Source organism: Cupressus sempervirens, chromosome 4, assembly GCF_028749045.1.
Source record: "Cupressus sempervirens isolate cs-2001-9-10 chromosome 4, ASM2874904v1, whole genome shotgun sequence".
NCBI lineage: Eukaryota > Viridiplantae > Streptophyta > Pinopsida > Cupressales > Cupressaceae > Cupressus > Cupressus sempervirens.
In genome coordinates this window covers 440,320,068-440,342,564 of record NC_143121.1, presented here as the reverse complement: position 1 = coordinate 440,342,564, position 22,497 = coordinate 440,320,068, and the positions used below count along the sequence as shown (strand labels likewise).

Genomic DNA, 22,497 nt, shown 5'->3' with positions numbered 1-22,497 from the left:
GGAATGGTATGTTGCATCCCAAATTTTGACCTAATTTGAAATATAGCCGTTGAGGTTCACATGAAATCAGTTGGCAGTTTAATTTGTTATAATCTGGCGAAACGGTAAGATAGTTAGTCGTTATGATTTCAAGTGAAGATAACATGCTAGTTGATCGTTAATCACGAATTCATGGAATTGAGAAGATGGTTAACCGTTATGATTAATTATGATTAAATAATTCATTATGATAATATAATTTAACTGCGGGGAATCTCCTTGCAAGAAACATGTCGAAGGAGGTGGAAGCATTGTCAGAAAAGAATTAGGCAGAAGCGTCACCATCACTAGGCAGATGGGTAGAGGACCTAGCGACTTGAAACAGAATACATCTGTGGAACTGCACGAGTTATTTAAATAATTAATTTAATTAAAATAATTGAGTTAAAATATAAAACATACCTCAAAGGATTTTTTATCTTTCATCATATTATTTTAATAAATATTTATATACGTGCATCTAGTATAATAACGATTTTGAAACTTTTATAATTTAATAATTTAAATAAGTGATGTTTTCAAGTACATATAATAATGTTCAAAATATAATAACATTTGAATTATACTATTCGAACTATAATCTTCCAACTCTATTCTTTCCCATTTTATTTCTTGCTTTTAACCGATTAACACTTGGCATGAAAATCGATTTAATATTTGACAGTTTGAATTTTATAATCTTTCAACTTTATTTTCCAACCTTTTATTTATCCTTCTTTTTGTTTTAATCGATTTAATGCTTTGGAATTCGAATTTATGGAGGAATCGAAAAGCCTTCTTGATAACTGAAGTAGCCGAAGAGTCACGGCTAGCCCTTTAAGGCAAGTCGTGAACCAACCAAGGAGATCTTCTTCCTTTCCATAACTGATACGATTCTTCAAGCCATATGGATTGTTCTTGCCAAAACTTCCAATCCGTTTTGCATAGCTAAGTACTCTGATCATTCCATTACTCCTCCGTTATTTTGTTGTCCGTGAATTTATTTTCCAAACCACGGGTGTGGTGATTGCCGATAGGAGATTCGACTGAGGATGGGTGAAGTCCATTTCTCTTTTTATATCCAGCCACATTTCTCTTTTTATATCCGGCCACAAACAAAGATGAGAAGCCATTCATACATTAGTAGTAAAGTAAAATAGGAACCATCATATAATTTGATCTCACCTTATTCAAGTAAAATTACATTTCCAACTATGTTTTCTCTCTTGTTTCATTTTGGATTCGTGAACTTAGAACAGAGAATAAGTATCCTGAAAGGGACACACCATACTCTATACATGGTTTTCTTAGTTTCATATCATGTGACTGTTTGAATTCAAATATGTGTCTTGGCATAGGATTAAAAATAGCTTAAGTAAAATGTAGTATATAAGTTGCAATAAAATGCATTACTAGAACTTGCTATAATTGTTTAGAGTAATGGGGTTTTCAATGCTGATAACATTATTGCATAAACATGATGTTTTAATATTCATGGGATTACAAACACTGAGGAATTTACCAGCGGAAAGCCATGAATGGTGAAGAGGTGGAGTTAACTCACAAAAATCAAGAACGAAATCATATATAAATAACTATGTTATGAAAAACCTTAATAGCTCATGCATAATCATGTTGTTGTAATCTCCTGCTGTCAAGTCGTATGGTGTCATAAATACCAGGATGCCCAATGGATGGCAAGATGATCCCTATCTATTCCGAATAGGAAGGGCCTTTCTCGTGAGAAATCGTGTGGGGATAAGATTTGGTCCGAGGTTAGGTGGTCAAGCCCCTGACAGTGTTTCACTGCTCCATAAGTTGTCGGACGTGCATCAGACAAAGATAAGCCATGTGTTCAATGGGTTTGTCGGAGACAGGTATTATCACTTTTATGATTAATATGCAAGAAGGTAAAATTAATTGAGTTATCTCATCATTACACCTAGATGCAAGAAATAGATTTATGGATTGTTTTTCATTTATATGAATATCGAATATAAGCATATTTTCTAATCTTGCAATACTGTCACAATTAAGTAATCGAACGGAAAGGAATCTGAAGCCCGAATTGATTGAGTGATAACTGGAACCCTAAATGATACAATGGTATCGGAAGCCCTAATTGAATCAATAGTATCGAAAGCCCTATTTGAATCAGTGGTATCGAAAGCCCTAAGTGATACCGAGATAACTGAAAGCCCTAAATGAACCAATTGTAATCGATGCCCTAATTGATACAGAGGTATGTGATACCCTAATTTTAATTACAGTCGTATTTAATCGTAATCATCATTTGAATTTGAGATAGCGGTTTTTAGATGGTAGTCGTCATGTGATATTGTTATAGTGGTATTTGTGGACTAACCCAAGTGGTTGCAGGAGCATCCTATTTTTAATTTTGATCTCAAATTTCAAGGTATGTGGTTTTTAACTTCTATAGTAATTTTCATTGATGGTGTTTTCAGCTCTTCATTAAGAAATTTTGTTTAAATAATTTTAATCGTCAATCCCTTTCATATGTACGAAACTGATTTAACTGTTTCCCATGAAAATGAAGAGATAACTATATTCTTTGAGTATGTTAGTTGTTAATTAAGACCCGAGAAAAAGGGATGTTACAAGAACTGACAACTGTCCTTAAGAAAAAAAAGATTTACATTGTTACTGTCATAAAGGACAAAAACTCGTGCAACAGAAAAAAAACTTTTACATCATAAACATTCTCTTGGTGGGACCATTTTCTGCTGCATCTTTTTGTTACAATTCTTTGTTGATGAAAAGTTGATGATTAGTTTCATTTTTGTGGTAGCTCCTCAGAGGATGTAGCCAATGGGATTAATTGTGATGCATCTAGCTTTACTTGTTGCAGGCTTACTCCAACTCAAGGTTCTCCATTTATATCATCATGAACTGATAAGACAACAGTTATATCTGATTTCTCTTCTACCAAGTCACTAGCCTGGATTTTTGTGCTTGCAACTACAATTGGCTGTTCACCTTTGTCCTCTTCTTCTTTTGCTGATGTGTCAATAATTTGTACCTCGTCTTGTTCCATTTCCTCATCATCATCAGTTTCAAAACCTTCTAATTGCTCAACATGAAGGAAATCTGCCATCCACTTGTCAAAAAGTGTCATCTGGCCAATTAAATTGTAGAATGTCATGCTGTTTCTTTATAACATATTCTGCAATTTTGTCAATCTCAACAAAATCTTGCCTTAAAGAATCAAAGAATAATTGCACTTTTACAACTTCCTCGGTTGTGGCTGCCCACCATGCATTTCCTTTTTCATTTATAACTTCATTCATTCGGAGGCAAAATAAATCATCCAACTCGTGGGCCCATTCCTCCTTATTTTTCAATTTATCCTTTTTATCTAAAGCATGTGGGAACAGTCTAAAGTTAACACTCTTATATTTCTCCAGATAACTAACAATTCTCCTTTGTAGCTCAACTCTTTTATCATCAAATTCTGATAGATCATTGCCATTTTCATAAGTTTTTTCTATGTGCTGAAAAGATAAATTGATGACAGAAAAACATAAGAGTAACCTCTTTTCTCCTCTTACTCCATTTGTTGACAATTGGCTTCAAGGCTTCATCATTTGCCTTTATCTCATCCCATATATTTATTGTTTTTGTTAGTTGCTCATAAAATGAGGGCCAATCAATTTTATCAACTAAATACATGAGAGCTTTCATTAGCTTATCCTCATATTGTACATTCAGTTCCACAATTTGCTCTTTTCTTCTTCAAAATCTTCTGCAGTATAATATTGTTTCCTTTGTGGTGTATCTAGAATCTCAATAAGAGGATTGGATTTAAAAGGCTCCACTGGTGGGCAAGGATAAGTAATTCTTGGCCTGGTGGAATGTCCCATCAATCTATTCTCTAGTTCAATCCTCTTCTGAACTTCTTTATTGTATGTAGCCAAAACTTTCTCATATTTGTCTTGTAATTCCAACCTTTCCCGTTCATCTCTTTGAGTTGTGGCTAAGGTAAAGCTGGCTGATTCAACACCTAGATGTGTTGCTTCTACACTAGTAGCTTCTTCAAATCTTTTCACAATTAGGCAGCCTATCAAGCCAATATCATCAGGCTAGGAAGAGCCAGTCCTGGATCCTTTCCTTATTGACCAAATGACCAATGCAGCATGGTCCTCACTAAATTTAGCACCTTTCATTTCTTTCTTCCCCTTTTCCTCTACACTCATTTTATTTGTAACAGAATTAAAAACCATAGCATCTGCAATATCCCAATTGGGTAGCAGTAATACCCCGGATGCCTTTATCATTTGTCTCCCTTCTTCAAGGGTCAAACTCTTGAATTTCTGTATCATCTCTTCCTTGACTTGGTTTTGTACATCTGCCTCTTCCATCTCTGGATGTTCTATTTTCAATTTGCTACATCTTTCCTCAAACATTCCAATGTTTGTTCTCCAAGCAGATTGGTAAAAGGTTCTAGATTTGATAAAATCATCATCAGAGATGAATTCATGGCAAGCCTGTTCCATCATAGGGTCTAACTTCCTTCCTTTGTAATCTGCCACAGTTAACTCAAGGCTTGGCATTGGAGGTTCCTGAGGATTTCCCTCTTCTAATTCTTATTGAGTAATTAACACTCCCCCTTTGGATCCCAACTACTCCACCTGCTCCCTAGTGAGCTATTCATCTCCTATTTGTAATGGGGATTGAGTGGGCAAATATTCCTCAATTTGAGGTGTTTGTTCCTTTACTATTTTTTGCTTCTTGGGTGAGGGCTCATCAGGTCTTTCCTTAAGAACAACACTGGTTAATCCCATTATCTATTTTCCTTTATCTACAGAGGCCCTTTTATTTTGAATAACATTATAGCCAGGTCTCTTTTAAACAATCAACTACCCTGATCCTACTGTAGGAGTAAAAAATAATTTCCTCATGACCTTTTTCTGGAAAAGAATTGATAAAGAATATTTTATTTTCATTCATGTCCTCCATAATTTCAAGAACTTGGTCATTAGTTTATTTCACCTATCTGCCTCTGTTTTTGCATCAGCTAGAGGCTTGAAATTATTATCAAAACAATGAATGAATTCCAAAACCCTAGAACAAACCCTCCATTTTTCCTTTTTAATCTCCTGCTCTTGCAGAGGGAACTCATTCCTTATTATGTCTTCAGGGAATAGAATTGGTGGTCTTTTGCACCAACCTTAGCCCTTTTTCTAAACACATCAAAAAATCCTTTAGCATCACAAAAACGGGGATGAGACACAGTCATCTTGTACTGGTCCAAGAATTTATACAAGAATAGCCAACCACCCTTTGTGATTATGAAACGATGGGCCACAATACAAGTGGGGAAAATTGAGCCTCTGTTTCTTCTAGCCAATTGTGCTTCCTCCAATCCCCTTATCTGCCACAGCATATCAGCTATCCCTACCTTCAAAGGCACCTGGCAGGGTAGTACATGGGGAGTCCCTTGGAAATCATATACCCTAAAAACTGTAGAAACAGGGTAAGGTATGATATCAGCCCAATTATGTGATACTTCCAAACCAGAAGGATTATCCATAGGTTTGATAAAATCCATCAGTGCCTTGGGGATTCTGGGATTGTCCCTTAACAAGAAGCTTCTCAATCTAGAGGCAAAATACCTATCAAACCTAACAAAACTGGCCTCATTTGCATCCTAGGTCCTGTCTGCACTCCACAACTAGACTGGCAGAGCTTCTTCTTCATTCTTTTAATTCAGGACCATCTCCATTTCAAAATATGTAACTCCTTTAAATAGGAACATGTGCATTAATAGTGAATAATGGCCAAAAGTCTTTTCCACCTCGCTCTTTGCAATTCCAATTAATCCTATATGGATTTCCTCTACTATATATGATGCAAAATGAAAAATAATATCAACACCAAATGAGGAGATCTAAGTCATCATATCTATTTTATTGGCATAAAATTATGTTCATCCTCACCAAAAACCCTACACAGAGTCATGTATTTCTATGGCCCTGGAAGTGAAGAATTCCTTTTTAAAAGGTTTGACATTTGTAGATGCAGTAACCAATGACAAATTTCCAATTGAACCCAAGTGTGCCCTAAGTGCACCCTACCTGATCTTATCCCTTTTTGACAAGTATTCTTTCTCCAGTCCCGACAACTTGATAGTTGCATGATAATCTGAAAATGGTTCTAAACCTAAAATTTCTAAAATTTCTTCAGCATTTATTCTTACGAAGCATTCCCCATCTATCCTTCTCAATATCCTAGTTATCGGGTCATTATTTTGGGCAATGGCCATGAGTAGGTCAGAATCCATAAAAACACCAGGGACCATCCATAAAAACACCAAGGACCACTAATTTTCCTAAATCAAAATTCCAAATATTTCCATGGGGAGCAAACAATTTTCTTTCTGAGAACCACTTCTTAAAAAGATGGAGCCCTGTTTTAGAAGTAGTAACATCCCTAACCCAATTCCCTCTATCATATAAGCCATCCGCAATCTTGAGCCTAGGGTTCACAAAAATTAGCTTTTTCATCTGGGCAGACTCATTTGTAGACTCAAGCAATAATTCAAGGAGGTCATGATGTATATTTCTACTTGCATAATCTACCTTTCCTAAGAAAACTTATCATGTATATTTCTACTTGCATAATCTACCTTTCCTAAGAAAACTTTCTTTGGAGGCATGTTTACTAGTGACACAGAATACCTGAATTCTTTACTATGTAATGGATTCGGATACTTACTCGGTTGTTTGTTACTCTTTCATTGCAATTCTGCAACACACTGTGGATACTGGAAATCCTTTCGCACTTTAATCACACAAGGAACAATTCTTCAATGGCTCTTAGCTCTCTGAAATTCTGAAATTTGTTTGCATAGAGAAGAAATGGCGAAATCTTACAATATATCTCTGGTTCTAGTTCGCATGGGGAGCTTTCAATTTTCATAAATGAATTGTAAGGAGAAACAGAGTGGCATCACCTTCTAATTTTGAAAACAAACTGTCGATTCTAAAAAACTAACAGTTTAGGAATAAAATCATGAATGACTCACTTTCAATTTGCCAAGTTGGCAGTCAACCCAATCAAGTTTCTCCACATAAGCTTTTCCTTCCACTGCTAGCAACTTATTCTGGACCCACTGGAGCTCGTGGACAGGTGTGACACTCTCGTTGTCACTATGCATAAACATCGAGCAACTCCTGCATGCAACATAGTGACCATCGTTGATGCATCTTTGATATGACGATGTACATTTTACGAGTGTTTTATTGCAACTGTGGTGGGTCCTTCTATTTTTCCTTTGGTCGCCATGTTGTGTGCACTAAAGGTCAAGCAAGTTTCCATAGCGACATGGCGCCCACCACCAATCTAAGATGATCTGATGGCGTTAATCAATACGAATCTTATTCTAAGTGCGAATCCCAGTGGCATGTGACATCAGACTAACTTGACATGTTGCCATGGTCATTTATAACAGTTAATCCTTTTGGCACTACTTTTTGAAAACAAGTCCCACCATGTTTTTCCTTTTGCAGGAGGTCTCTATGTCGCAACTGGTGAAGTTCTTAAAAATTCCAATGGCAACATAGCGACCACCGTGTTTTTTGAAGAAATCCGACATAGTAAAGTAACACACGTTCATTTCATGGTTCACTCTTTACTACACCTGACACATCTGACGTTCCATAATGATGACAAGGCTTATTAATGACTGACAGAATTTACGGCATCGTATTTACTTTTGTCCCCGCCGTGTTTCTCTTCTGCAGGAGGTCAGCATGTCACGACCGGTAAAAATCTTGCAATTCCCAGTTGGGACATAGCAACCACCATTGATCTTGAGAGATCTGACGATGTGGGCAATACACATTAAAGTCATGCTTATTTGACGGGGTCCCAAGTGTAATACTTACTTGGTCGTATGTCGCATGAAATAAAATGAATGCAAGTTTTCATAGCAAGACGACTACCGTATATCTTTAAAAGATCTAACAATGAGGAACCTTTCAGGGAATTATGAAGCAAAATGAAAATTCCTTAAAAAGTTCCCAAAAATATACTTATTTCAAAAAACGATTTGTCCCGCTCGATTTAAAAGGTGAAACATATGACCTAAAGGGCTCGCTTATGGCATAGATTTGGTTTAATTAGGGTTTTTGTTAGGGCTAATCATTTTTTATAAGACCAAGCCCTAATTTGCTCATAAAAACCAGGAAAATTCACAGAAAGACATATTCATAAAAACATGAGGCAACAACATGACCAACAGAAAGGATACATCACAATCATCATGCATTCAATGTAGAGAGCTTGGCATCAATTCTAATGATTATGCAGTTGCAATATCTGGGGCAGCTGCTATAAAACATTGCAAATACCTTGACAAAAGGATGTGATTCAATCTATAGCTTACTATCTATCACCTCTACGTAATATCTATTGAAACCTATATAATACTTTATCAAATTCAAAGCATTTATCACCAATCATGGCTTTTGTATGAAGCCATACCCAAAATGCACAATTTCATTGGATCTTTCGCCAAGTTGAAGTCCCTGAAACTTGGAGAACTCACAATTCTACAAGTTGAGGAAAACTGAAAACACTTAGCTTTCAACTTACAACACCAATTACACTATGTCAAAATGCACAATAGAATGATTTGATCCTTGCATTTGTAATTCTCAAATGCAAATCAGCTGTAGGCTTCTTGGTCACACTTTCAAAACCTTAAAACATGACTTAGGCATTTAAAATATTTGCTTTTATTGTCTTTTTGAAATATAATAGTTTATCATATTTTCCTCCAAATATAAGCACCAAGTCACATGACAATTAAATAAACATTTAATGCACTTAACCACACCTCATAATATAAACTTTATACTATCATTAATTAAATGGAGTTTAATTAATGATTAATAATGACTTTAATAGCTCATTAAATTCTTTGAAGGACTTGCTCCAAATCTAGGTGCTCACTACCTGACTTAGACGCCAAGGTGCCCTACCCAAAAAACACTGACCACAAATCGACTTACTATAAATAGTAAGTCCGTCAAACTGAGTCAACTGACAAGTGAGCCAATCACTGTGCATACCTTGAGTCCAAGTACCCCTACCAAATATAGCAACATGGTATAACTAAATATAAATAGTAAGCCTCTGAATGAAAGCTCTGTCAATGTCACCACAACTCTATACTACTAGAAAATTGTTCAAGTGTCTTGCTAAAGATAGTAACATGTGGAATTTAGGAAATAGTAACTTAATATATAGTATGTATGTCAATCTGACTTTCATTTTGAAAGTAGAGGATGGCGTGTGAAGCTCTGGTTTGCATTAGAGCCTGCGTGCCCTAGCCAACCTGCGATGGGAGTTTTGGGGCGATTGAGCGGGCTTAGCTGCAGTTTCAAGGGCTGAGGTTCTTTTGTTGTGAGTGTCTGTTGTTTGGGCAGCCGGCCTGGCCTGTTTCAAGCCCTTGGGTGGCCCTTTTTTTGGATCGAACACCGCCTTGGGTGCGTCCTTGGAGGGGGACCTGCGATACTTTGCGAGTGTGGGGCTTCTGCCCCACCTTCCTTCTTGTTGCCTCCTAGTTCATTGTTGAATGGGGGACCGAGGTATAGCCTCTTCTCAGCTTTCTGTCAAAGATATGGAGATGGGTGAGCTTTCTTCTTTGTTGCATGTTGTTGATGTCAGTTTTGTACCACCACATAACATATAGCAATTGAACACCTAATATGGAATATCAAATCCTCAATTCCTCTCTTGAAAAGTTGATACTCATAAGTCATAAGCAAAACTCCAATGTTCCTTACACCTGTGGATACTAACTCAGTATATTGATGTGATTTGTTGGTAATCACATAGGCGGCCTTACGCTATTTCATTCAAGGATAACTTGGGTTTTTGGTGGGATGGTGGTGATGATGGTTTTTGTATGAGTTCCAAATGATGTTGATGGAGATGGTGATGATGATGGAGGGTGAGTGTTCTAATGACTTTATACCTTCCTAACCTTTCTTCTTCAAAACTCCAAATACTATACTACTTATTATTCTACTCCTACTCCTATGAATGGAAAGATTAGCAAATGGACGAAAATCAAATCTAATGAAAGCTAACCAACGGCTCCACCTCCATAGATGCAATGATTCAAAGGAAAAGAACTAACTCACCACACAAGGCTTCCCAACAAGCCGCTAGGATGATAGTGGCCTAGTTATAGATCCCTATCAAACATCCACCAATACTACCATGCAACTATCCATCTACTTTTCTCTCTACTTAACAACTTGAAATGAAATCTATTTCAACAACTTCAAAGGAAATCTTATTCTAACTATTTGAAGTAGAAACCATGCAACAATACCAAAAGTTCTTAATCACCATGCAAATCACAACAATGAGATAGAAAAGCGATTTTGACATTATCTTAGCAACAATGTTCTTCAACCCTTTACAAATGAGAGCAAATGGCCTTATATAGAGGCCAAAAATTACAATCAACGGTAGAGATTAAGAGGCAAAAGCAACAATCCGGATTGGATCCTAGAAACCCTAATTAGGGTTGCCACCCCATCAGCCAATGAGAAAATGCCACCTCATCAATGGACCAATGAAAAAAAGGAAAAGTGGCAACCAATGAGAAGGCACCAAAATGGTAGCCAATCAAAATCAAACACCAATCCTACCCAAGAAGGAGAATTTTCCACTTGGGCTTACATCAAATGATCTTCTAATATAGTTTTACCCTTTTCTTTCATCTTTTTAGCCAAAGTGATGAACTTGGCTAACTTGTCGTTGAATTCCTTCATGGGAGGGCAAGGTGTATGTTTAATCTTGAGCTCATCTGAATTCGTCATGTTGCTCGCTAATTGCAGTGTTTTCTCATGATTATACTCATATTCTTTCGCATATCCAATAAAGGCATTGAGGGAGGCAAAGGTGCCCAAATGTTTCTTCTTGATGGCAACCTTCCCCAACTCATCCAATCTCGATCCAAATTCCATCTCACTGACATTCTCCTCTTTGATATCTTCTAAATCAAGCGCAACCCCAACATCACTCATCATGGTTGAAATGGAAGTGTCAACGCCTAAGCTGTGCTGTGCAATCTCATTCCGTACCTCTTCAATTATTCTCAATCTGATAGTCAAGGCAACAAACCAAGACTCCACCGTACTCAATCCTCCTTCATCAACTAACTTGGCCCTTTCCAAATATTTCTCTGGTAGCTCAATGAATGCTTGTAGCCTGGGAATGGCTAAGTCCTTGACTGGAAGGAAATCCTTTCACTCACCTTCAAATGTTCTGAATTTGTCTCTAATAACCACTAATGACCTGAATGTCAAGACAAAGGAAGGCAAGAAATTTCGCCCATCTTAGATTGTATCATGGATCCAATTCTTGACTTCACGCAGCTGAGCCAATATCTATTCTGTGTTGCTCCTATTGTCTTGTGGAAGGGCTACCTGATGCAATTGTTGGATAGGCTGGCAATCTCTCCAATACTTGCTCTTGGCCTCCAACTTTACAATCCTTTTGTTTGCCTTCCTCAACCTTTCTTTGATTGAAACGATACCTTCTTGGATCTCATCACATTCCATGTCATCCATGATTCTTCCCAAGTTATACTCTAGTATCTCATATTCCTGAGCCACAATCTCATCAAATGCCTTGTTAACCATTGGTATACCAATCTGTACCTTTCAGTGACCATCATTGTCACTCTTGATTACATTTGCCACCATTTTTGCAATTTGTCTCTGGTTCTTACTATCACCCTTTTCTAATAATCCTTAGATATCTTCAACTGTTCGAGCAGTCACTACCTCACCTCTTGGCATAAGCATTTGCCTTAACCATAGTGTTGCAGTGCATCTCCCCAAATCTAGATTTAGTTCAACTAGCAAAGCATCACCAGTAGCCTCGGGCGCTTGGCTTACTTCCTCAATATTAATTGGCCCATCTTCTTCTTCACTAGTAATTATCATGTCATCTCAACATTGATTCTCTGAGAGAGGAGAGTACTCGGTGTTGTCACTGTAACCACTTGATTCTAAATCAGAGCTCACCACTGCAACCCCTTGTCCACTTGTATTATCTTCTTGGCCTCTAGCCTCAATTATGCTTTCCCTTGACGGTGTTGCATTCGGTCTCTTTGCCAGGGGTTCCTAATGTTCTTTACCCTTTTCAACCTCCAAACCTCTCTTCTTGCTTCTGACTATTCCTTGCTGCTGGCTACTTACTTCACCCTTCTATCCGACTAACTCCATTGGACCTCCCTTTGGTTTCATTTTTTCATAAGTATGGTGTACCCTTTGACTTTATAGTTTCTTCAACTTCCCATTGTACCATGACTCGGTGTGCAAATCAACTGCCCTTGTAACTGCCTCCAAGGAAGGATCCTGATGATCATTCCAATCCACTGGATTCAACTCCGTTCCCTCCACTGTTTCATAGTCTTCTCTTAGTACATTTTCATCATCTTCTAGTTGATCGGGAATATCAAGGCCTCTACATCTGATTGCCCTCATCATGTTCACTAACAATCTTGAGAAAGCTAGCTTTCTCACGTGAAAGTCATCCTGTGCATTGGCCCAGAAATCTTCTATAGTAGGAACATGTTTGAATGTATTTCCATAAGATGCCTTGATAAGACCATTAGGATCAAATCCTTGCCTTGCTCTATACCATGCTAGATGATACCATTCCAATTCTTACTCCGCAGCTGCAAAGGCAACAGGATTGGGACATCTATCATTGTCAATTCCAAATGAGAAGGTAATGCCTATCTCACCTTTGAGTTTCTAGCCAATTCCATCAAAACTACCTTGTCGGGTGGGTACCTTGGAAGCCTCTTGGGACATATTGTGCTTCCTGCTACTCTGATATAAGTGAATTGTGGAAATTGGATGAACCAACTCCCAGACCTCTTGACTTTTGCTTCTGCCTCTGATGAAAGCCTCTTAGCAGGTGTCCCTTGCAATATCCTTACCATTTTCATGGCAAAGGCATCACAATATATCTTATAGTCTTTGTTCTTGTGCAAGTGAAGTTGTGGAACACTCATGCACCAAACATTGCCCCGGCCCATTGCCAATTACTCCTAAGGCCTTAAGTCCCGGATTTTCATACAATCTCGCAATCAAATAGAACAAATAGGAAGCCATATAGAATTGCCTTTGATTTTGTATGGTCCTAAGTTGCAATTCTAGATTCTTGCTTATGATCCTAGCCCAATCAAATCTGTTTTTTCCTTTTTCAATTTCATCAATAAAGTACATCGAGTTTTCGAATTGCATACCTTGAACTCAGCCCATGATCCGGCTGAGAAGTACAATGAGATCGCCATACTTTGATTTGAAATCTGACACGGTAAGCCTTGATGATTTAGGAACTCCCTTCTTGCCTTCGTGTAGCCAATCTTGATTTAGATGAATGAAATAAGCCTCTTGGTTATCCTAGAATAACTTAGCGGCCTGATCCATCATTACCATTGTCATGCTTTTGCTCTAGGGGATATTGAATGCTTCTTCAATCACTTGTCCGCCGATGTTGGCTACACTCTCTTTCTTTCATCAAAAATGATGGACTTACTAACCAAATCAAACCGAGATGCACATTCCATTACCAATTTTGGACAAGGCAAGGTAGGAGGGAAAGTTGCCACGTGTACAATTCCGCTTTTGTAGATCTTCTTTGTCATGGGGGGATTGCCCTTCCTTCAGTATGTCCTTTAGTTATATCATGTTTATAGTGCCGATATTGGTATCGCTTATTTGCCTCACTGTCGAGAAGGTGGTCTTAGGCATCATGTCTTCCTTGTCTTTTTGGGTATTCGTTCCCTTAGGGTTCTTGCTTGCACTAACATCTACCATTCTAAACACTTATTTCTACCCCTTCATTCTAAGTGATATGGATTACCCTTATCGATCTCCAACTTTTTTCCTATCGATGGAATCTAGCTTATTTCTGCCTCACCAATTCCTATCACTACACTTATCAATCTTCACTCTTCAACCTAGGGGTGGGACTACCACTTATTTCTGCCTCTTCATTACCTTAGGATGGACTACACTTATATCTCTCAACTTCATTCCTAGGGTGGTCTAACTTATTTCTGCCTCACAAGTGTCCTATAATGAAATCTAGACTTATCTCTCCAATCTTCAACCTATAGATGGGATGATGAAGTGGTGGATGATGAATGCAAGAAGAACATAAGAGAAACAAAACCAAGCAAGAACAAGGAGTAAAATCCGCCTTTGAACCAATCTTCAGCTCTAAAATGAATTGAATTTTACTTTGATTTTACCTTTACCAATAGCCAAGCTCTCTTTGAATTTGGATCAGACCTTTAAAAAATTCAAGCCTCCTTGCAAAATTAGAATTTTAATCTCTTGAAAACTGCCCACACTCTGCCCAAAATCAGACTTTTGATCATGTGTTTCCTCCTCCAAGTAAAATCGCCCAGATCCGGTGTAAAAAATCGCAGCCCTTTGCAAGAAAACCAGTCCTTTCCAATCACCAAGCAAGAAGAAGATATTCTGATCTGCCCCTCAAATCGTCTAGGGCAGAAATCGCAGCCCTAGTTGGAAGAAAAAATATGCTGCCAAGCCACAAAAAATCTGCCTCAACAAAAATTGCCGAGGTCTGAAAGCCTCTTCAAAACAAATCACCAAGCAAGAAATTGCCTCTTCAAGAGAAAATCACCAAACATAAAGAAGGAAGCAGCTCCAAAAAATCGCTAAACACATAGAGCTGCCCCTTGTAAAATCACCACGTAAAAGGGCTGCTTGAAAAATCGCCAAACAAGAGAGGAAGGCTGTGATGGAATGAAGAAATGGGAGAGCAGGAGCCCTCTTAAACCACACTCCCTTCACTCCTCCAAGCTGGCCGACTAGCCCTATAAGAGAAGAAAATCAAATTAGTATTTCATTAATGGTCCCAATTAAATGCCAAGCTAAAATTAATTTTGCATATAGTGAAATTTGCATATTTAATTGCGGGTTAGGACCAAAAATTGCAAAATAAAATTAAGAAAGCCTTGGAGACGCCAAAATTTCCATTTAATAACGTTTTGGTAGTTAAAATATCATTTAAAATCGGATTTAGCAAGCTAAAATCTATTTTCAATCTCAAATTACCAATCTCTTTTAATATTTTTTAAAATCTTCAAGGCAAATTTAACCAATTTAATGCAAAATTTTGCAATTTAATTCATTTTCGATTTTTCAATGCAACTTTAATTTTTTTCCAAAATAAATCATTTTTCTAGCATTCAAAATCAATTTTCCAATTTAATTTCACTGTCACAAAATTTTCTTTTTCACTGAAAATTTAAGATTTTCCAAAACAATTAAATTAAAAAAAAATCATTTTGAAAATGTTCAAGTCTATACAATTATATCCAATTCAAAATTCGTCTAAGCCCAAAAATTTGTAAATTTATCTTGCCAAGTGTTGTTCTTTGAAATTTGTTTGGCCTAAAGATAAAATTACTTGCTTCGAAAAATCAAGTTAAGACCGAGTGAAGAAAGAAATCCGACCACAGCCCTCCTGGCATGAAGGCGTCCAAAGTGTAAAATTTTCAAATTAAAAAACTTTTGGACAACTCCAAAAAAATTCGCTAAGGCGATTAAAGAAAAGGGGATCTCCAAAATTCTGGGGCGATGGTAATAAGGCATTGAATGGTAAACCCCAATCAGGGGAAGGTGATTCCTCTCCAAAAGGGATGATTTGTTTAAGAAAAGTTAACGAATGCTTGTAGAGATTAGAGGACTGGCCAGTTTTGGTTATTCAACCGGAGCAAGCCTTGGAGGATGTTGAATACTAGAGCAATCATGCCCTTATTTGTAAATTTCTAGGCCTTCGCCTTTCTTTACCTATGTTGGAATCCTGGGCATAACGGGTGTGGAACCCAAATGGAGATATGGAGATTTTGTTAGCAGCTAATAACTATTTTATGGTTATCTTTTCAAGCATGATGGACAGGAATAAGGCATTTGAAGGAGGCTCTTATTTCTTAAACCAGGTGGGGCTCTTCATCAAGCCTTGGCACATGGAATTTAACTTTGCTTAGGAGATCCCCTCGCGAGTTCCGGTGTGGGTTCACTTGCCAAGGCTTCCTTTGGAATTCTAGAGGGAAGATATTCTTCACTCGATCTCTTTGCTTCTTGGAAAACCTGTGGGTTCGGCTACTAAGACGCAAGTTCATAAGGTAATTTCTTTTGCCCGTATTTGTGTCGAAGTTGATTTAAATAACCCATTGCCAAATTCTATGGAGATTTGCATAGGATCATCTTCTTGGATCCAACAGCTGGATTACGAGACCCTTCCATTTAGATGCAGAATTTGCCATGAATATGGCCATTTACATTGCAGATGTCCAAGGAATAAGTCCCCCTCCTTGGCTACCCTTGGTCCCTCTAGGGAGGACACGGGGAAGGCCCCTTTATCTAATGGACCTGTTGATGGCGAGGGATTTATTCAGGTTAAGTCCCGAAACAAAGGCAAGGGTAAGAAGAGAACCTGGATGGAGAGGCGGACTGATGGCACCTTTATCAAGTTTGATGCCCTTGGGGACTTGGTCCAAGAGGAAGGTAATCCAGTTGAGCTTTCTTCTGGGGCCATAGGTCAGCATGAAATTCCAGTTGAAGATATGCAGAAGGAGGATCCGATTATATCTCCAGGGGACCAACAGGCTAGACAATTGGATATTGATTTGCCTCCTCTTAATCAGGATATTGGAGACCTTCGAGGGTCACAAGGTTCGAAGGGCTCAGTCTTGGTGGCTCCTGATCCCCTTACGCCTAAGGGGACCTGTGATTCTGTAAAGTGTAACAAGGCTCTTCCTGTCTTAGGCATACAACAGAAATCCTTCAAAAAGGGGCCTTTAGATAAACCATCAAAGAGTGGTAGGAAGACTGATCAAGAGAAGGTGAAGATAATGGGTGAACATTTGGTTGAGTCTGGGTCTGTGAAACCCATTGATTCTCATTTCTCCCAACCCCATAACTGATTGTTTTGTCATGGAATGTAAGGGGGTTCAACAGCATCCCCAGACAAAAGGTTGTTCACAATTTAATTGAATCTTAGTCTCTTGATGTGGTCTTTATTCAGGAAACTAAGCTTATGATGGATGGTTTGGCTAACTGTGCTTCGCGGATCTGGCCCCAAGGCTCTTGGCAAGGAGTGGGTGCTCTAAATAGTTTGGGGGGAGTGGCTTGCTTCTGGAACCCAAGGAAAGTTTCACCCTTATGGTGGATTTCCAGCCAGTCTTCCATTTCTTTGGTTGCCTCTAGTTTTGAGACTAGAGAAAGGTGTCTTTTATCCAATATCTATGCTCCTACTGATTTTTTTAGGTAAGTCTCATTTATGGGCTCGTATCAAATTTATCTGGTCACTGGACCCATATCTCCCATGGATTATGGCTGGAGATTTTAATGTTGTTACTAGTCTGGATGAAAAACGAGGAGGGTTAGCTAGGCTGGACCCGTCTTCAAATCTGCTCAGGAATATTATTGGCTCCTTGAATCTCATTGATGTGAAGCCAACCAATGGTGTATTTACATGGAATAATCGGAGATGTGGTGGCAAGGCTATCTCTGAAAGGCTTGACAGATTTCTGATTTCCTGCTAATGGATGAACAACAGGTGGACCACTAGTCCTAAAATTATTGACTAGAGGGGCTCTGACCACTAGCCTATTAAGCTCTCCATCATCTCTTACAGAGTCACCAAAAATCCCTCTTTCAAATTTCAGCTGATGTGGTTAAGAGACTTGTCTATACCTAACCTTATGTTGGATTGGTGGTATGAGGGGAAGCTTGCCCATGGACCGGCCATGTTTACTTTTAGCAAGAGGCTCCAACATGTGAAGTATAGGCTTAAGAGATGGAATAAACAGTATTTTGGGAATCTACATGCTCAAAAGATTGCTGCTCAGACCAAGCAGGATAATATTACCCGTCAAATTCGTGACCAAGGGTTGACCTCTGATCTGAGTAAAGCTGAGTCCTCGGCTCTTAAGGGATTGGAAGAATGGGAGCTTTGGGAGGAGATTTTCTAGAAGCAGAAAGCCCGTGTTGATTGGCTTCAAGAGGGGGATAGGAACACTGCTTTCTTCCATAATTCAGTTAAGGCCCGGAGGCAAGGGAATTCTCTATCCTCTCTTGTCTCAACTGATGGAGCTCGGATCTTTTCTTGTGAAGAACTTTTCTAGAGAAGCTATCAATTACTTTACTAATCTCTTTACAAGGGAGGTTCTTTCTGCTAGGATTGAAGAGCGGGCCATCTTGGATTGTATCCCCCGCCTTGTATCTGCTAAGATGAATGGTGCCCTCTTAAGCCCTATCTTGATACCTGAATTGGAGAAAGTAGTGTTTAATATGAAGAAAGTTAAGGCCCCAGGCCCAGATGGATTTCCAATTGAGTTTTTTCAAGAATTATGGGAGATAATAAAGTTCTATCTCCTAGATGTGGTCTAGGAATCACATAGGAACAAACAGATGCTGAAGGAAGGGGCTAATCAGTTGGATCAATTCAGGCCTATAGTGTTATATAATGTTGACTTCAAGATCATAACCAAATTGATTGCTGAGAGACTCAAGCCATTCCTTGGTTCTTTGATCTCTGTTGAACAAGGTGGCTTTGTTGAAGGAAGACAAATTTTGGATGGGGTTGTGATAGCATGGAGGCGGTCCACTCTATGGCTACTTCTAAGGAGAAAGCTATGTTCATTAAACTGAACATGGCTAAAGCTTATGATTGGGTGAGTTGGGAGTTCTTACAGAAAATTCTTTTGACTTTTGGGTTTGACGAGGAGTGGGTGAATTGGGTTCTTAGTTGTGTAACCTTGTCCTCCTTCTCAACTCTTATTAATGGAGAACCTTCAAATTTGTTTGGTGCCTCTCAGGGACTTCGCCAAGGGGACCCTCTATCTCCCTACTTATTCATTATCATGGCGAAGGGTCTTGGCAGGTTTCTAAGATTCAAGTGAGGCAGGGTCTTATCCAAGGTTGGAGCTGGAAAAATGATCGTCCTTCCTACTCTCACCTTCAATTTGTGGATGACACCAGGTTGTTGGGCATGGTTAGAATCAGTGAGGCAGTGAATATCAGGAAAGCTCTGGATACCTATTTGAAAGCCTCAAGTCAGAGAATTAATGATGATAAGTCTTCTATTTATTTCTTTAATACTCAGCTTATTCAGAGCAAGATTGCTAGAATTCTTAGATTTCAAATCAATTCCCTTCCTTTGATGTACCTTGGGGTCCCTTTGTCCTTGGGAGCTCGGCGAAGGGGCTACTGGCAGGGGATTTTGGATAAATTCTGGAGTAAGGTTAGTCACTCGACTTACAGATGGTTATCTTTTGCTAGGAGAGTGGTTTTGCTAAAGACTATGGTGCAGTCTCTCCCCATTTATAGGTGTCATATTCAAGTCCCCCCCTCTAATTTTGTGAGGGACTTTGATGCTTTTATCTTGGCAATTTCTTTGGTCTGATAGCCTTCTATCCTCGAAGTGGAGCCTGGCAAGTGGGAGTCTATGTGTGGGCCGAAGCATGTGGGTGGCCTTGGTCTTAGATTGATGGCTCTTGTTATCATGGCTTTAGCTACCAAGTTGTATTGGCGTTGGTGCAACAATCAGGATCAAGATTGGGCCAAGATTCTTACCAATAAGTACTTTTTTGGTGCTGAATGCTCTAATGTGCCACAACTTCCTTTGCTGGGTAAAGGCTCTTGTATTTGGGTCACTCTTAAGAAGGGAGCCCAACTTGTTGAGGGTCTCTTATGGATTTGTAAGAGAGGCTTGGATACTCTATTTTGGCAGGACTCTTGGGATGGCCACCCTCCCATTCTCTCTAGCTTTCCCCAACTTCAGCCTCTTTGTCATACTTTTACTAATGCTGGATGGTTTATGGTGGAGCAGTTTAAGATTGTCAAGCGTTTGGGTTAGGTTGAGGTGACTTGCTAGAAGGATCCTCAGGAGTGGCCTGTTGGTGGCTCTGATGAGGATCGTGCCCTTCTTTCTAAAGCTTTCGAGAATAGGTTTTGTAGCTCTCTTAATGGGAGGGGCATTTTGGCTTGGCGTCCTAGCCCAAAAAGTAAATTAACTGTGGCTCAAGGCTATGCTATACTTGACAGGAACTTACATGGTCCAGCTTAAGTGCACTGGTGGAAGAAGGTTTGTAGCAACTTTTCTTGGCCCAAATGTAATTTTGTCTTATGGTTGTTGGCTCAGGAGAAATGCCTCACTTGGGAGAATCTTCGCAAACAAGGTTTTTAGGGACCTTCTATTTGCTTCCTTTGTTCGCACAATGAGGAGTGTGCCTCCCACTTGTGTTTTCTTTGCCCTTTTTCGAGAGAGTTATAGATGGTGGGAGCCTTGGTGTCATAGCTGTATTCATGCTACCTCTCTAATTGATTTTTGGGAAAGCTTGGGCAGACCTCCAACGAAGACTTCTTTCTTGCAGGTTGCCTGGATGGTTGGGCCAATTTTCATTCTCTGGAACCCTTGGCTGGAAAGGAACCGCAAGATTTTTTGTAACTCCAAATCAGGAAACTTTCAATTGTGGAAAATGATTCTTAATAGCCTTCAGGAGACTATTTTTGCAAAGTGTGATGTCTGTAACTATAGATCCTGGTGATCAAGTTATTGTGAGAAATCTGAACCTGGGGGATATCAGTCGGGGATGCGCTCTTGGAAAAAGACCTCGCCCTGTTAAGCAACGGGTTTGTCAGGATGGGAGGTGGACTCCTCCCCTGGCTGGGATCTTGAAGATTAATACGGACGATTCTTCTCGGGGGAACCCTGGTCATGCTGGTATTGGGGCTATAGGTAGAGGTAATAATGGTAGTGTGGTTTTTCTCTTCTCTATTTACAAGGGCCAACATTCTAATAATCTAATGGAGGCCCTTGCTATTAATATTGTTGTTGAGCGCAGATGCTCTTCAAGGTGAAAGAAGATCATCTATGAGTCTAATTCTCAAATTGTTCTGGATATGCTGAATAACCAAAGTTTGGAGGATTTTGTTGGCAACTAACCTCTTTGGCTAGACAAATTCTGAGCCCTTGTAGTTCCTTGGACTCTATCTCCTTTCGTCATATCCCTCGCGAATGGAACAGAGTGGTGGATTGTTTAGCAAAGAGTGCTTCAAAGAATGTGGGTAAATGGGATATTAGTGGTAGGGATGAGTTACCTTCTAAGTATTGGGAGATCATTGAGCAATTGTTACTGGAAGACAGGAGTATGTAGTGTTGTTATGGGCCTTTGGCCTCTGCTCTGTAACTTGGATTTGACTGAATAAATTTTTATCCCTTTTTTCAAGGAAAAAAAAATATGTCGATCTGACTTAAACAAAGAGCAATCTTGAACATACCTAACCACTAGAATGGGAATTAGCCTCTGGTTTTGCCAACTAAACCCTCTAAACAACTCCATTAGCCTATGAGGGTCAGGAAATAAGCTAATCCTCTAAAAGTTGATGCTCAAGAAATTGGGAACATTACAGTATGGATAAAATGGTATCAACAAATCCCATCTACCCTCCATGCAGCTAGATACTACCTAAACTCAATGTTGCTTTACAATGACTCCTTCAATCTAGCTAAAACGGTGACAAAGGATGTCTTCAAATCCATTGAGAGATTCTTCTTTAAATCACAAGATCGATAGGTAGCCATTACGAACTTACCTCCATACTAGTAGGGAAATGGATTTGCCACATTTGTGTAGTATAACACGAGAAATCTGAAACCAAGCATTTGCAATCAACTTTTCCCTATATATATCCTAAAACTAATGAGGATGTCAATGCATATTATAAAGCAACCATGTTCATCTATTTGTAAACATTCTTAGAGTGAGTTTGAACATCAAACACACTCACTCTAAAATACAGAATTGTTTAAATATGATTTTTTCCACCACAACCATCATTTTTTGCTCAAGAACTTTACTTGCATTTCTGATTATAAATTATAATTATTGTTTTCTATAATTTGAAATTACACTACTTGTTTTTTATATGTAACAAATTTATACATTATAGTTGATCACATCAAAGTGTGTTGGGCACAATTGAAGATTGATTTGATTGATCTGAATTCAAATGCATATGAAGAGGAGCCATTTTTATGAGGGCAACTTCACTATATTGACAGAGACTGAGGAGTTTGATGAAGAGTACTTGAATTCACTAAGACAGATGTGGACATCGGAGATTCATCATCACAACTTGCAGGCCCTTAGTGGATTGTCATTGTACTTAATAATGGCTAGCATCGTTCGCTCCCTCCGCCTTCTATTACTTTGTAATTTGTAGGTTGATGTTTGTACTTTCAAATTTTGCAGTGTATAATTGATATTGAAGTTCAAGTTTCAAAGTCAAACTCTGTAGTGATGCACTATATAGTATGCGCTCTAAAATTCCACACGCACACATGGAGATACATACATACATACAACACACACACGTG

At 38.8% G+C, this 22,497-nt stretch overlaps 1 protein-coding gene across 1 annotated transcript in view; it reads right to left on the bottom strand.

Annotated features, from left to right (window-relative positions):
- The window catches only part of LOC149561900 (uncharacterized), an 80,211-nt gene that overhangs the window by 35,530 nt on the left and 22,184 nt on the right, over positions 1–22,497 (bottom strand). The gene's annotated exons all lie outside the window — the stretch shown is intronic.